This window comes from Syngnathus leptorhynchus, unplaced genomic scaffold, assembly GCF_054491065.1.
Source record: "Syngnathus leptorhynchus isolate UIUO unplaced genomic scaffold, UIUO_Slep HiC_scaffold_577, whole genome shotgun sequence".
NCBI lineage: Eukaryota > Metazoa > Chordata > Actinopteri > Syngnathiformes > Syngnathidae > Syngnathus > Syngnathus leptorhynchus.
In genome coordinates, this window is record NW_028232475.1 from 10,001 (window position 1) to 25,000 (window position 15,000).

A 15,000-nucleotide genomic window follows, 5' to 3' on the forward strand; every position below is an offset into this window, starting at 1 on the left:
GGGCGCCGGGAGAAGACGGCCCGTCCGGGGTCGAATCTCGGCCTGTGTTTTCGGAGCCGGCCGGGCATCACGCTCCCTCCTTGGATGGACAACATTCGTAGTTGACACTTTGTGTCATTTTATCCGAGCGGGCGGGCGCCTCGAGAGGCGGACCGTCCGGGGCGACTCTCGGCCTGTGTTTTCGGAGCCGGCCGGGCCTCACGCTCCCTCCTTGGATGGACAACATTCGTAGTTGACACTTTGTGTCATTTTATCCGAGCAGACGGGCGCCGCGAGGCGGACCGTCCGGGGCGACTCTCGGCCTGTGTTTTCGGAGCCGGCCGGGCATCACGCTCCCTCCTTGGATGGACAACATTCGTAGTTGACACTTTGTGTCATTTTATCCGAGCAGACGGGCGCCGCGAGGCGACCGTCCGGGGCGACTCTCGGCCTGTGTTTAAGGAGCCGGCCGGGCATCACGCTCCTTCCTTGGATGGACAACATTCGTAGTTGACACTTTGTGTCATTTTATCCGAGCGGGCGGGCGCCGCGAGGCGGACCGTCCGGGGCGACTCTCGGCCTGTGTTTAAGGAGCCGGCCGGGCATCACGCTCCTTCCTTGGATGGACAACATTCGCAGTTGACACTTTGTGTCATTTTATCCGAGCAGACGGGCGCCGCGAGGCGGACCGTCCGGGGCGACTCTCGGCCTGTGTTTTCGGAGCCGGCCGGGCATCACGCTCCCTCCTTGGATGGACAACATTCGTAGTTGACACTTTGTGTCATTTTATCCGAGCAGACGGGCGCCGCGAGGCGACCGTCCGGGGCGACTCTCGGCCTGTGTTTAAGGAGCCGGCCGGGCATCACGCTCCTTCCTTGGATGGACAACATTCGTAGTTGACACTTTGTGTCATTTTATCCGAGCGGGCGGGCGCCGCGAGGCGGACCGTCCGGGGCGACTCTCGGCCTGTGTTTAAGGAGCCGGCCGGGCATCACGCTCCTTCCTTGGATGGACAACATTCGCAGTTGACACTTTGTGTCATTTTATCCGAGCAGACGGGCGCCGCGAGGCGGACCGTCCGGGGCGACTCTCGGCCTGTGTTTTCGGAGCCGGCCGGGCATCACGCTCCCTCCTTGGATGGACAACATTCGTAGTTGACACTTTGTGTCATTTTATCCGAGCAGACGGGCGCCGCGAGGCGGACCGTCCGGGGCGACTCTCGGCCTGTGTTTAAGGAGCCGGCCGGGCATCACGCTCCTTCCTTGGATGGACAACATTCGCAGTTGACACTTTGTGTCATTTTGTTCGGCCTGTGTTTAAGGAGGCGGCCGTCCTCCACTCGGTCCGTGTTTAAGGAGCGACACTCGCGCTCCGGTTCGGCCTGTATTTAGGGAGGCGGCCGTCCTCCGCTTGGTCTGTGTTAAGGGCGACACTCTGTCCATGTTTGAGGAGCCTGGCCCTGACGCTCCTCTCCGGCCTGTGTTTAAGGAGGCGGCCGTCCTCCCCTTGGTCCGTGTTAAGGGCGACACTCGGTCCATGTTTGAGGAGCCTGGCCCTGACGCTCCTCTCCGGCCTGTGTTTAAGGAGGCGGCCGTCCTCCCCTTGGTCTGTGTTAAGGGCGACACTCGGTCCATGTTTGAGGAGCCTGGCCCTGACGCTCCTCTCCGGCCTGTGTTTAAGGAGGCGGCCGTCCTCCCCTTGGTCTGTGTTAAGGGCGACACTCGGTCCATGTTTGAGGAGCCTGGCCCTGACGCTCCTCTCCGGCCTGTGTTTAAGGAGGCGGCCGTCCTCCCCTTGGTCTGTGTTAAGGGCGACACTCGGTCCGTGTTTAAGGAGCGGCCCTCGCGCTCCGGTTCGGCCTGTATTTAGGGAGGCGGCCGTCCTCCGCTTGGTCTGTGTTAAGGGCGACACTCGGTCCGTGTTTAAGGAGCCGGCCCTGACGCTCCTCTTCGGCCTGTGTTTAAGGAGGCGGCCGTCCTCCACTTCCTTCCATGCACCACCACATTCGCAGTTGACACTTTGCCATTTTTTCAGAGAGGTGACACTTAGTCGTTTTTTCGAAAGTTGACACTTAGTCGTTTTTTCGAAAGTTGACACTTTGCCGTTTTTTCAGAGAGGCGACACTTAGTCGTTTTTTCGAAAGTTGACACTTAGCAGTTTTTTCGAAAGTTGACACTTAGCCGTTTTTTCGAAAGTTGACACTTAGCCGTTTTTTCGAAAGTTGACACTTAGTCACTTTTTCGCCACAGTGACACCTCCAGCGCGTGCCACGGCGCTTTTCAGGTCTTCTATCCGACCTTGTGCTGTCGAGGACGGCGTGTCCGACGCCGTGGGGAGACCAGCACCATCTCCTCCATACTCGTAAACGGGGTGCTTTGGAAAACGGGGGGAAAGTCGATGAGTACACTGACTACTGGGACCATTTCATTGTACTCTGGCGCACCTGAAGACCAAAAAAGGTACTGCACCTTAGCCCGGGTACCTCACCCCCTGGTACCTCGAGGAGAACTTAGAAAAATTTCGACAAATTTTTGGTGAGCTCCAGGGAGAGAGGCTGATTTTTCGCTTTTTGAGGCCGACCGCCGAACCGGCGCGGGGCGGACTCACAAGCCCCGCAGAGCCGTGGGCACTTAGTCGTTTTTTCAGAGAGGCGACACTTAGTCGTTTTTTCAGAGGCGACACTTAGTCGTTTTTTCGAAAGTTGACACTTAGCCGTTTTTTCGAAAGTCGACACTTAGCCGTTTTTTTGGAAAGTTGACACTTAGTCGTTTTTTCGAAAGTTGACACTTAGTCGTTTTTTCGCCACAATTGGCTCTGAGCTCCAGGGGGAGAGCCTGGTTTTGCCTTATTTCAGGCCGGCTGGGGAACCGGCGCGGGTCGGATGCACGAGCCCGGCAGAGCCGTGGGCACTTAGAAAATTTTCGCCGATTAAGCTGGGACCTCCAGGCGGAGACCGGCATTCCTCGTCCTCGGGGTTCGACCCAGGAACCGGCGCTGGGCAGACGCCGTAGCCACGCAGAGCCGTGGGCACTTAGAAAATATTCGCCAAGTTGGCTCTGAGCTCCAGGCGGAGAGGCTGGTTTTGCCTTATTTCAGGCCGGCTGGGGAACCGGCGCGGGTCGGATGCACGAGCCCGCAGAGCCGTGGGCACTTTGCCATTTTCTCAGAGTCGACACTTAGTCGTTTTTTCAGAGAGGCGACACTCTGTCGTTTTTTCGAAAGTTGACACTTTGCCGTTTTTTCAGAGAGGCGACACTTAGCCGTTTTTTCGAAAGTTGACACTTAGCCGTTTTTTCGAAAGTCGACACTTAGCCGTTTTTTCAGAGATGTGACACTTTGCCGTTTTTTCGAAAGTCGACACTTAGCCGTTTTTTCAGAGATGTGACACTTAGAAACTTTTTGCCAAGTTGGCTGTGAGCTCCAGGAGGAGACCGTTATTTTTCGTCATTCGAGGCCGACTGCGGAACCGGCGCTGGGCGGACGCCAAAGCTCGGCAGGGCCGTGGGCACTTAGAAACTTTTTGCCAAGTTGGCTGTGAGCTCCAGGAGGAGACCGTTATTTTTCGTCATTCGAGGCCGACTGCGGAACCGGCGCTGGGCGGACGCCAAAGCTCGGCAGGGCCGTGGGCACTTAGAAACTTTTTGCCAAGTTGGCTGTGAGCTCCAGGAGGAGACCGTTATTTTTCGTCATTCGAGGCCGACTGCGGAACCGGCGCTGGGCGGACGCCAAAGCTCGGCAGGGCCGTGGGCACTTAGAAACTTTTTGCCAAGTTGGCTGTGAGCTCCAGGAGGAGACCGTTATTTTTCGTCATTCGAGGCCGACTGCGGAACCGGCGCTGGGCGGACGCCAAAGCTCGGCAGGGCCGTGGGCACTTAGAAACTTTTTGCCAAGTTGGCTGTGAGCTCCAGGAGGAGACCGTTATTTTTCGTCATTCGAGGCCGACTGCGGAACCGGCGCTGGGCGGACGTCAAAGCTCGGCAGGGCCGTGGGCACTTAGAAACTTTTTGCCAAGTTGGCTGTGAGCTCCAGGAGGAGACCGTTATTTTTCGTCATTCGAGGCCGACTGCGGAACCGGCGCTGGGCGGACGCCAAAGCTCGGCAGGGCCGTGGGCACTTAGAAACTTTTTGCCAAGTTGGCTGTGAGCTCCAGGAGGAGACCGTTATTTTTCGTCATTCGAGGCCGACTGCGGAACCGGCGCTGAGCGGACGCCAAAGCTCGGCAGGGCCGTGGGCACTTAGAAACTTTTTGCCAAGTTGGCTGTGAGCTCCAGGAGGAGACCGTTATTTTTCGTCATTCGAGGCCGACTGCGGAACCGGCGCTGGGCGGACGCCAAAGCTCGGCAGGGCCGTGGGCACTTAGAAACTTTTTGCCAAGTTGGCTGTGAGCTCCAGGAGGAGACCGTTATTTTTCGTCATTGGAGGCCGACTGCGGAACCGGCGCTGGGCGGACGCCAAAGCTCGGCAGGGCCGTGGGCACTTAGAAACTTTTTGCCAAGTTGGCTGTGAGCTCCAGGAGGAGACCGTTATTTTTCGTCATTCTAGGCCGGCTGCAGAACCGGCGCGGGTCGGATGCACGAGCCCGCAGAGCCGTGGGCACTTTGCCACTTTTTCGCCACAATTGGCTGTGAGCTCCAGGAGGAGACCGTTATTTTTCGTCATTCTAGGCCGGTTGCAGAACCGGCGCGGCTCGGATGCACGAGCCCGCAGAGCCGTGGGCACTTAGAAAATTTTCAGAGAGGCGACACTTTGCCATTTTTTCAGAGAGGTGACACTTAGTCGTTTTTTCGAAAGTTGACACTTAGCCGTTTTTTCGAAAGTTGACACTTAGTCGTTTTTTCGAAAGTTGACACTTAGTCGTTTTTTCGCCAAAGTGCCCACCTCCAGCGCGTGCCACGGCGCTTTCCAGGTCTTCTATCCGACCTTGTGCTGTCGAGGACGGCGTGTCCGACGCCGTGGGGAGACCAGCACCATCTCCTCCATACTCGTAAACGAGGTGCTTTGGAAAACGGGGGGAAAGTCGATGAGTACACTGACTACTGGGACCATTTCATTGTACTCTGGCGCACCTGAAGACCAAAAAAGGTACTGCACCTTAGCCCGGGTACCTCACCCCCTGGTACCTCGAGGAGAACTTAGAAAAATTTCGACAAATTTTTGGTGAGCTCCAGGGAGAGAGGCTGATTTTTTGCTTTTTGAGGCCGACCGCCGAACCGGCGCGGGGCGGACTCACAAGCCCCGCAGAGCCGTGGGCACTTAGTCGTTTTTTCGAAAGTTGACACTTAGCCGTTTTTTCGAAAGTTGACACTTAGCCGTTTTTTCGAAAGTCGACACTTAGCCGTTTTTTCGAAAGTTGACACTTAGTCGTTTTTTCGCCGATTTTGCTGGGACCTCCAGGCGAGGACCGGCGTTTTTCGTCTTCCGGGTCCGACCCGGGAACCAGCGCCGAGCGGACACATTCGCTCGCTAGTGCCGTTGGCACTTAGAAAATTTTTCGTTTGTCATGAGCTCCGGGCGGAGAGCGGCGTTTTTCGTCTTCCGGGTTCGACCCGGGAACCAGCGCCGAGCGGACACATTCGCTCGCTAGTGCCGTTGGCACTTAGAAAATTTTTCGTTTGTCATGAGCTCCGGGCGGAGACCGGCGTTTTTCGTCTTCCGGGTTCGACCCGGGAACCAGCGCCGAGCGGACACATTCGCTCGCAAGTGCCGTTGGCACTTAGAAAATTTTTCGTTTGTCATGAGCTCCGGGCGGAGACCGGCGTTTTTCGTCTTCCGGGTTCGACCCGGTAACCAGCGCCGAGCGGACACATTCGCTCGCTAGTGCCGTTGGCACTTAGAAAATTTTTCGTTTGTCATGAGCTCCGGGCGGAGAGCGGCGTTTTTCGTCTTCCGGGTTCGACCCGGGAACCAGCGCCGAGCGGACACATTCGCTCGCTAGTGCCGTTGGCACTTAGAAAATTTTTCGTTTGTCATGAGCTCCGGGCGGAGACCGGCGTTTTTCGTCTTCCGGGTTCGACCCGGGAACCAGCGCCGAGCGGACACATTCGCTCGCAAGTGCCGTTGGCACTTAGAAAATTTTTCGTTTGTCATGAGCTCCGGGCGGAGACCGGCGTTTTTCGTCTTCCGGGTTCGACCCGGTAACCAGCGCCGAGCGGACACATTCGCTCGCTAGTGCCGTTGGCACTTAGAAAATTTTTCGTTTGTCATGAGCTCCGGGCGGAGAGCGGCGTTTTTCGTCTTCCGGGTTCGACCCGGGAACCAGCGCCGAGCGGACACATTCGCTCGCTAGTGCCGTTGGCACTTAGAAAATTTTTCGTTTGTCATGAGCTCCGGGCGGAGAGCGGCGTTTTTCGTCTTCCGGGTTCGACCCGGGAACCAGCGCCGAGCGGACACATTCGCTCGCTAGTGCCGTTGGCACTTAGAAAATTTTTCGTTTGTCATGAGCTCCGGGCGGAGACCGGCGTTTTTCGTCTTCCGGGTTCGACCCGGGAACCAGCGCCGAGCGGACACATTCGCTCGCAAGTGCCGTTGGCACTTAGAAAATTTTTCGTTTGTCATGAGCTCCGGGCGGAGACCGGCATTTTTCGTCATTCGAGGCCGACGGGGGAACCAGCCGGAGCGGACACGTTTGCTCGGAAGAGCCGTTGGCACTTAGAAAAAATTCCGTGTCTCGTGAGCTCCAGGGGGGACAGGCTGGTTTTATTCATCCGTAGCCGACATGGGAACCAGCGCGGAGCGGATTGGTGTTGCGCTGCCATATACCTCATCTCTCTCAGGAGTCCCCCCCTTATACGTGCCGATGGTGTTTTGGAAAACGGGGGGTAACTGGATGAGTACACTGACTAGGGGGACCAGTACACTAGCGAGTGGGACCAGTACACTGACTAGTGGGACCAACACACTATGAGCGCCTGGTACCTAAAATGGAAGTATAGAGGCCGAATTTCGGGCAAGATCACGCCGGGTTAGGCTTCCAGGACCTCGGCTAAGCAATTTTAACGGGTCGCCCGGTTCTTTTTTTTATCCAGCCCGGTTCTTTTTTTATCCAGCCCGGTTCTTTTTACACTTCCAGCTGAAGCTCGGGAGCGGCTTTTTGCACAAGAACACGCCGTGTTAGGCTTCCAGGACCTCGGCTAAGCAATTTTAACGGGTCGCCCGGTTCTTTTTTGATCCAGCCCGGTTCTTTTTTTTATCCAGCCCGGTTCTTTTTACACTTCCAGCTGGAGCTTGGGAGCGGCTTTTTGCACAAGATCACGCCGGGTTAGGCTTCCAGGACCTCGGCTAAGCAATTTTAACGGGTCGCCCGGTTCTTTTTTGATCCAGCCCGGTTCTTTTTTTTATCCAGCCTGGTTCTTTTTACACTTCCAGCTGGAGCTCGGGAGCGGCTATTTGCACAAGATCACGCCGTGTTAGGCTTCCAGGACCTCGGCTAAGCAATTTTAACGGGTCGCCCGGTTCTTTTTTGATCCAGCCCGGTTCTTTTTTTTATCCAGCCCGGTTCTTTTTACACTTCCAGCTGGAGCTCGGGAGCGGCTTTTTGCACAAGATCACGCCGGGTTAGGCTTCCAGGACCTCGGCTAAGCAATTTTAACGGGTCCCCCGGTTCTTTTTTGATCCAGCCCGGTTCTTTTTTTATCCAGCCCGGTTCTTTTTACACTTCCAGCTGGAGCTCGGGAGCGGCTTTTTGCACAAGATCACGCCGTGTTAGGCTTCCAGGACCTCGGCTAAGCAATTTTAACGGGTCGCCCGGTTCTTTTTTGATCCAGCCCGGTTCTTTTTTTTATCCAGCCCGGTTCTTTTTACACTTCCAGCTGGAGCTCGGGAGCGGCTTTTTGCACAAGATCACGCCGGGTTAGGCTTCCAGGACCTCGGCTAAGCAATTTTAACGGGTCGCCCGGTTCTTTTTTGATCCAGCCCGGTTCTTTTTTTATCCAGCCCGGTTCTTTTTACACTTCCAGCTGGAGCTCGGGAGCGGCTTTTTGCACAAGATCACGCCGGGTTAGGCTTCCAGGACCTCGGCTAAGCAATTTTAACGGGTCGCCCGGTTCTTTTTTGATCCAGCCCGGTTCTTTTTTTTATCCAGCCTGGTTCTTTTTACACTTCCAGCTGGAGCTCGGGAGCGGCTATTTGCACAAGATCACGCCGTGTTAGGCTTCCAGGACCTCGGCTAAGCAATTTTAACGGGTCGCCCGGTTCTTTTTTGATCCAGCCCGGTTCTTTTTTTTATCCAGCCCGGTTCTTTTTACACTTCCAGCTGGAGCTCGGGAGCGGCTTTTTGCACAAGATCACGCCGGGTTAGGCTTCCAGGACCTCGGCTAAGCAATTTTAACGGGTCCCCCGGTTCTTTTTTGATCCAGCCCGGTTCTTTTTTTATCCAGCCCGGTTCTTTTTACACTTCCAGCTGGAGCTCGGGAGCGGCTTTTTGCACAAGATCACGCCGTGTTAGGCTTCCAGGACCTCGGCTAAGCAATTTTAACGGGTCGCCCGGTTCTTTTTTGATCCAGCCCGGTTCTTTTTTTTATCCAGCCCGGTTCTTTTTACACTTCCAGCTGGAGCTCGGGAGCGGCTTTTTGCACAAGATCACGCCGGGTTAGGCTTCCAGGACCTCGGCTAAGCAATTTTAACGGGTCGCCCGGTTCTTTTTTGATCCAGCCCGGTTCTTTTTTTATCCAGCCCGGTTCTTTTTACACTTCCAGCTGGAGCTCGGGAGCGGCTTTTTGCACAAGATCACGCCGGGTTAGGCTTCCAGGACCTCGGCTAAGCAATTTTAACGGGTCGCCCGGTTCTTTTTTTTTATCCAGCCCGGTTCTTTTTTGATCCAGCCCGGTTCTTTTTACACTTCCAGCTGGAGCTCGGGAGCGGCTTTTTGCACAAGATCACGCCGTGTTAGGCTTCCAGGACCTCGGCTAAGCAATTTTAACGGGTCGCCCGGTTCTTTTTTTTATCCAGCCCGGTTCTTTTTTTATCCAGCCCGGTTCTTTTTACACTTCCAGCTGGAGCTCGGGAGCGGCTTTTTGCACAAGATCACGCCGGGTTAGGCTTCCAGGACCTCGGCTAAGCAATTTTAACGGGCCGCCCGGTTCTTTTTTTTATCCAGCCCGGTTCTTTTTTGATCCAGCCCGGTTCTTTTTACACTTCCAGCTGGAGCTCGGGAGCGGCTTTTTGCACAAGATCACGCCGTGTTAGGCTTCCAGGACCTCGGCTAAGCAATTTTAACGGGTCGCCCGGTTCTTTTTTTTATCCAGCCCGGTTCTTTTTTTATCCAGCCCGGTTCTTTTTACACTTCCAGCTGGAGCTCGGGAGCGGCTTTTTGCACAAGATCACGCCGTGTTAGGCTTCCAGGACCTCGGCTAAGCAATTTTAACGGGTCGCCCGGTTCTTTTTTTTATCCAGCCCGGTTCTTTTTTTATCCAGCCCGGTTCTTTTTACACTTCCAGCTGGAGCTCTGGAGCGGCTTTTTGGACAAGATCACGCCGTGTTAGGCTTCCAGGACCTCGGCGAAGCAATTTTAACGGGTCGCCCGGTTCTTTTTTGATCCAGCCCGGTTCTTTTTTTTATCCAGCCTGGTTCTTTTTACACTTCCAGCTGGAGCTCGGGAGCGGCTTTTTGCACAAGATCACGCCGTGTTAGGCTTCCAGGACCTCGGCGAAGCAATTTTAACGGGTCGCCCGGTTCTTTTTTGATCCAGCCCGGTTCTTTTTTTATCCAGCCCGGTTCTTTTTACACTTCCAGCTGGAGCTCGGGAGCGGCTTTTTGCACAAGATCACGCCGTGTTAGGCTTCCAGGACCTCGGCTAAGCAATTTTAACGGGTCGCCCGGTTCTTTTTTGATCCAGCCCGGTTCTTTTTTTATCCAGCCCGGTTCTTTTTACACTTCCAGCTGGAGCTCGGGAGCGGCTTTTTGCACAAGATCACGCCGTGTTAGGCTTCCAGGACCTCGGCTAAGCAATTTTAACGGGTCGCCCGGTTCTTTTTTGATCCAGCCCGGTTCTTTTTTTTATCCAGCCCGGTTCTTTTCACACTTCCAGCTGGAGCTCGGGAGCGGCTTTTTGCACAAGATCACGCCGTGTTAGGCTTCCAGGACCTCGGCTAAGCAATTTTAACGGGTCGCCCGGTTCTTTTTTGATCCAGCCCGGTTCTTTTTTTATCCAGCCCGGTTCTTTTTACACTTCCAGCTGGAGCTCGGGAGCGGCTTTTTGCACAAGATCACGCCGTGTTAGGCTTCCAGGACCTCGGCTCAGCAATTTTAACGGGTCGCCCGGTTCTTTTTTGATCCAGCCCGGTTCTTTTTTTATCCAGCCCGGTTCTTTTTACACTTCCAGCTGGAGCTCGGGAGCGGCTTTTTGCACAAGATCACGCCGTGTTAGGCTTCCAGGACCTCGGCTCAGCAATTTTAACGGGTCGCCCGGTTCTTTTTTGATCCAGCCCGGTTCTTTTTTTATCCAGCCCGGTTCTTTTTACACTTCCAGCTGGAGCTCGGGAGCGGCTTTTTGCACAAGATCACGCCGTGTTAGGCTTCCAGGACCTCGGCTAAGCAATTTTAACGGGTCGCCCGGTTCTTTTTTTGATCCAGCCCGGTTCTTTTTTTTTATCCAGCCTGGTTCTTTTTACACTTCCAGCTGGAGCTCGGGAGCGGCTTTTTGCACAAGATCACGCCGTGTTAGGCTTCCAGGACCTCGGCTAAGCAATTTTAACGGGTCGCCCGGTTCTTTTTTGATCCAGCCCGGTTCTTTTTCCACTTCCAGCTGGAGCTCAGCAGCGGCTTTTTGCACAAGATCACGCCGGGTTAGGCTTCCAGGACCTCGGCTAAGCACTTCTAACGGGTCGCCCGGTTCTTTTTTTGAACCAGCCCGGTTCTTTTTACACTTCCAGCTGGAGCTCAGCAGCGGCTTTTTGCACAAGATCACGCCGGGTTAGGCTTCCAGGACCTCGGCTAAGCACTTCTAACGGGCCCTGGTCCACCCCTGCCAGCGCATTTCAAAACTTGGCATTAATTTCGACCTAAGAGACGAAGTCTGATTTTTTTCTACCACTTGGGCGGCCTTTTTGCACCCAGAACACCCGCACCGGCACCATAAATTCGAAGGGTGCCGAGTGCGTCGGCGCAGATTCTGCGACGGAGTGACACTTCCCTCTTGTGGACATTCAGCGGTAGGTGAAATGCGCACTCGGTCTTCTCTTTTCTTTTCCTTCCAGTGAAACTTTGGCAACATTCTGCGAGCTGCTGGCTTCCAGAACCTCGGCCAAGCAGGTGGAGGATTTTTTTCCACTTCCAGCTGGAGGTGAGGAGGGACTTTTTGGGCAAGATCACGCCGACTTAGCAAGCAAGGTGGAAGTGCCAGCATGCTCCGTGGCTGGAAGTGTGGAGCTACAGCACCCTCCCTGCCTATGGAAGTGTGGAGCTCCAGCACCCTCCCTGCCTATGGAAGTGTGGAGCTCCAGCACCCTCCCTGCCTATGGAAGTGTGGAGCTCCAGCACCCTCCCTGCCTATGGAAGTGTGGAGCTCCAGCACCCTCCCTGCCTATGGAAGTGTGGAGCTCCAGCACCCTCCCTGCCTATGGAAGTGTGGAGCTCCAGCACCCTCCCTGCCTATGGAAGTGTGGAGCTCCAGCACCCTCCCTGCCTATGGAAGTGTGGAGCTCCAGCACCCTCCGTGCCTAGGGAAGTGTGGAGCTCCAGCACCCTCCGTGCCTATGGAAGAGCCACCTCCGCGGGCATGCTGCTCAACCACGCCGGCCCAGAGTTCCAGCCGCTCGGCTACACTCTCTCACAAGCCCCGCCTGGAGCTCCCCAGCCCGCCCCTGGTACCTCAACTACCGAGGCCAGCCGCTCGACCAGGCCGGCCCAGAGTTCCAGCCGCTCGGCTTCACTCTCTCACAAGCCCCGCCTGGAGCTCCCCAGCCCGCCCCTGGTACCTCAACTACCGAGGCCAGCCGCTCGACCACGCCGGCGCAGAGTTCCAGCCGCTCGGATGAGCTCTGCCACTCTCCCGCCGCGCAGCCACCGGTAACGGGGAAATGTCGCCGCCCTGTGGACACGCCCTTGTAAATGAATGGGCTTTCGCACTTAGTGCAATTTTCGCCAACTCTCTGACTGGAGCTATGGAAGTATGGAGCTCTGGAGCTCTGGAGCTATGGAGCTATGGAGCTATGGAGCTCTGGGGCTATGGAAGTATGGAGCTATGGAGCTATGGAGCTATGGAGCTCTGGAGCTCTGGAGCTCTGGAGCTATGGAGCTATGGAAGTAGGGAGCTATGGAGCTATGGATGTATGGAGCTATGGAGCCACCAGCCAGCCAGGCTGGAGCTATGGAAGTATGGAGCCATGGAGCTCTGGAGCTATGGAAGTATGGAGCTATGGAGCTATGGAGCTCTGGAGCTATGGAGCTCTGGAGCTATGGAGCTCTGCTGCTATGGAGCTATGGAGCTCTGGTGCTATGGAGCTATGGAGCTCTGGTGCTATGGAGCTATGGAGCTCTGGTGCTATGGAAGTATGGAGCTATGGAGCTATGGAAGTATGGAGCTATGGAGCTATGGAAGTGTGGAGCTATGGAAGTATGGAGCTATGGAGCTATGGAAGTATGGAGCTCTGGAGCTCTGGAGCTATGGAGCCACCAGCCAGCACCCTCCGTGGCTCATCCACGCCGGCCCAGAGTTCCAGCCGTTAGGCTTCACTCTCTCACAAGCCCCGCCTGGAGCTCCCCGGCCCACCCCTGGTACCTCAACTACCGAGGCCACCCGCTCGACCACGCCGGCGCAGAGTTCCAGCCGCTCGGATAAGCTCTGTCACTCACCCGCCACGCAGCCACCGGTAACGGGGAAATGTCGCCGCCTGGCGGACACGCCGTTGTAAATGAATGGGCTTTCGCACTTAGTGCAATTTTCGCCAACTCTCTGACTGGAGCTATGGAAGTATGGAGCTATGGAGCCACCAGCCACCCAGGCTGGAGCTATGGAGCTCTGGAGGTATGGAGCTATGGAGCCCTGGAGCTATGGAGCTATGGAGCCCTGGAGCCCTGGAGCTATGGAGCCCTGGAGCTATGGAGCTATGGAGCCCTGGAGCTATGGAGCCCTGGAGCTATGGAGCTATGGAGCTCTGGTGCTATGGAGCTATGGAGCTCTGGTGCTATGGAGCTATGGAGCTCTGGTGCTATGGAGCTATGGAGCTCTGGTGCTATGGAGCTATGGAGCTCTGGTGCTATGGAGCTATGGAGCTCTGGTGCTATGGAGCTCTGGTGCTATGGAGCTATGGAGCTCTGGTGCTATGGAGCTCTGGAGCTCTGGAGGTATGGAGCTATGGAGCCACCAGCCAGCACCCTCCGTGGCTGGATCAATGGAAGTGTTTTAGGTACCAGGCAGCCAAAGGGCCGAGGCCTCACGCTCGACCACGCCGGCGCAGAGTTCCAGCCGCTCGGATAAGCTCTGTCACTCACCCGCCGCGCAGCCACCGGTAACGGGGAAATGTCGCCGCCTTGTGGACACGCCGTTGTAAATGAATGGGCTTTCGCACTTAGTGCAATTTTAGCACACTCTCTGACTGGAGCTATGGAAGTATGGAGCTATGGAGCCACCAGCCACCCAGGCTGGAGCTATGGAGCTCTGGAGGTATGGAGCTATGGAGCCCTGGAGCTATGGAGCTATGGAGCCCTGGAGCTATGGAGCCCTGGAGCTATGGAGCTATGGAGCTCTGGTGCTATGGAGCTATGGAGCTCTGGTGCTATGGAGCTATGGAGCTCTGGTGCTATGGAGCTATGGAGCTCTGGTGCTATGGAGCTATGGAGCTCTGGTGCTATGGAGCTATGGAGCTCTGGTGCTATGGAGCTATGGAGCTCTGGTGCTATGGAGCTATGGAGCTCTGGTGCTATGGAGCTATGGAGCTCTGGTGCTATGGAGCTATGGAGCTATGGAGCCACCAGCCAGCACCCTCCGTGGCTGGATCAATGGAAGTGTTTTAGGTACCAGGCAGCCAAAGGGCCGGGGCCTCACGCTCGACCACGCCGGCGCAGAGTTCCAGCCGCTCGGATAAGCTCTGTCACTCACCCGCCACGCAGCCACCGGTAACGGGGAAATGTCGCCGCCTGGCGGACACGCCGTTGTAAATGAATGGGCTTTCGCACTTAGTGCAATTTTCGCCAACTCTCTGACTGGAGCTATGGAAGTATGGAGCTATGGAGCCACCAGCCACCCAGGCTGGAGCTATGGAGCTCTGGAGGTATGGAGCTATGGAGCCCTGGAGCTATGGAGCTATGGAGCCCTGGAGCTATGGAGCCCTGGAGCTATGGAGCTATGGAGCTCTGGTGCTATGGAGCTATGGAGCTCTGGTGCTATGGAGCTATGGAGCTCTGGTGCTATGGAGCTATGGAGCTCTGGTGCTATGGAGCTATGGAGCTCTGGTGCTATGGAGCTATGGAGCTCTGGTGCTATGGAGCTATGGAGCTCTGGTGCTATGGAGCTATGGAGCTATGGAGCCACCAGCCAGCACCCTCCGTGGCTGGATCAATGGAAGTGTTTTAGGTACCAGGCAGCCAAAGGGCCGGGGCCTCACGCTCGACCACGCCGGCGCAGAGTTCCAGCCGCTCGGATAAGCTCTGTCACTCACCCGCCGCGCAGCCACCGGTAACGGGGAAATGTCGCCGCCTGGCGGACACGCCGTTGTAAATGAATGGGCTTTCGCACTTAGTGCAATTTTAGCCAACTCCGTGGCTGCAAGTATGGAAGTATGGAGCTATGGAGCCACCAGCCAGCACCCTCCGCGGCTGGAGCTATGGAAGTATGGAGCTATGGAGCTATGGAAGTATGGGGCTATGGAAGTATGGAGCTATGGAGCTCCGGGGCTATGGAGCTATGGAGCTCCGGGGCTATGGAGCTCCGGGGCTATGGAGCTCCGGGGCTATGGAGCTATGGAGCTCCGGGGCTATGGAGCTCCGGGGCTATGGAGCTCCGGGGCTATGGAGCTCCGGGGCTATGGAGCTATGGAGCTCCGGGGCTATGGAGCTCCGGGGCTATGGAGCTATGGAGCTCCGGGG